We start from the raw sequence: 1799 nt of genomic DNA on the forward strand, positions 1-1799 counted from the left end.
AGCCATTAGAATTTAACGAGGGTGTATTACCCCCGCGCTAGTTAGCGGGGGGGTAGGGGAGTGGTAGCTAGCTACCCCTCCCCCCCTCACACACCGGTGAATGCTTCACTTTCACTTTTGGCTCGGACATGGACAGAAGTCTCTGTCTTTGTCTTCGCTTGGCAGCCATTGTTTGTTTTGTCTTTACTTAATCACTTACTTTTCTTTTACGCAATATATATGTAAACATTTTCTCATGTTTATGTATATATTTGAGTATAGAAATCAGTAAGTTTCCTTTTCAGAGTTTGTGCTTGTGTGTGTAGTGTACGATATCTCCGTGGAGCCCTCGGCAGTTAGGCCGCCATGGTGTAATTTCATGGGTCGCGATCGAGTTTGACTTCAGTCTTTCTCTCTCTCTCTCTTGAGGTCGTTCACCCTTTTACTACGTTACTACGCCTTTTGTAGCTTCCTTCCCGTGGGGGGGGGGGTTGCTACGCCGTACGTTTTGTCTCAATTAGTTTATGAATCTAATTGTATTTGTTGATTTTTCAGCTTTGTAGAACGATTCCTTTCGGGGTTTTCGTTCTGTCTTTAGTGTTCATTCATTTTTAAATTACATAATTACATAGTTACATAATTATAATTGTTATAATTCTGTGTTGGTTACAGCTCTACTTCCGTGAGTGTAAGTGGTTGTGAGGGCACGTGCCTGTTGTGTAATTCTTGTGTTCCTTTCACTCGGGATTCCTCTTCGGAGCCTTCCCGGGGGAATGAATGTGTACTAATGATTTTTGATTTATTTTTTTACAGTTACCGATCTAGTTCGTTTCTGTAATGTGGCAACGGTGTGAGCTGTCTTGTTGAGGCCTGGGGATTCGGCTGTTGCTGCCTCCCCTATGGATCTTCGTTAGGGGCGTGTCTCCTTCTTCTGGAAGTACTCCCGTGACGATTGACAGCTCTCCAGTTCATTTTAGAACTCTCAGGAGGGTCGCCTCCTTGGGTGGGTAACTTTCGTTCCGAGGGAAGTTTTTCCTGTCCAGGCTTGAGTTTTTCCCCTTTTGGGGGGTTCTTCTCTTGCCTTTTTTTTCGTGCGACTATGCTCTTGGTGCTGAGCGGTCGCACCTGCAGTTTCGCTCAAGGGGCTGGGCAACTGCAGGAGCCCCTCTTTGGAGGATTGCTCCTTTTAGGTCACTGGCTGACCAGTCTCTTCTACGAAGTGTTTCTCTTTCGTTCGCGAGAGAGTACACTCATAGAGACTCCTCTTCGGAGGATTCTTCTGCTGTTGTTGCTGTTGGCCTCCTTCGCCGTAAGGCTCTCCGTCCGCCTCGTCGTAAGGTCCTCCCATCTCCCTATAAGGGTGCTATGAGGCGCCTTTTTGAATCTCCGTGTGCAGCCTACAACTCCTTCTTCTTGATCTTCCGCCCCTGGTGCAGATGGACAGCAGTCTGACCTCGTCTTCCGACGGGCAACGGTCTTCCCGACGGACACGGTCTTCCGACGGACATCAGTCTCCCGACGGACAACGATCGCTTCGGGGCAAAGGGTTGCCTCCCACGGGGGTTCTTCCCTTGCGTGTCAGGGTTCCCCTGCGCGCCCTTCTGCTGTGTTCTCTCCTGCTCAGTGTTAGCGCACAAGCGCTCTCCTGCTCCTGCTCAGTGTTAGCGCACAGGCGCTCTCCTGCTCGTCAGCGCTTTCCTGATCGCTAGCGCTCTCCTGTTCGTCAGCGCTCTCATGATGATCATCTCTGCTGTTCCTGTTGGTTCCTGTTACGCGCCCTGTGCGCCCACGTTCGCCCTCGCGATCTAGAACTTCGGTTC

The sequence above is a fragment of the Palaemon carinicauda genome, chromosome 1 (assembly GCF_036898095.1).
Source record: "Palaemon carinicauda isolate YSFRI2023 chromosome 1, ASM3689809v2, whole genome shotgun sequence".
Lineage (NCBI taxonomy): Eukaryota > Metazoa > Arthropoda > Malacostraca > Decapoda > Palaemonidae > Palaemon > Palaemon carinicauda.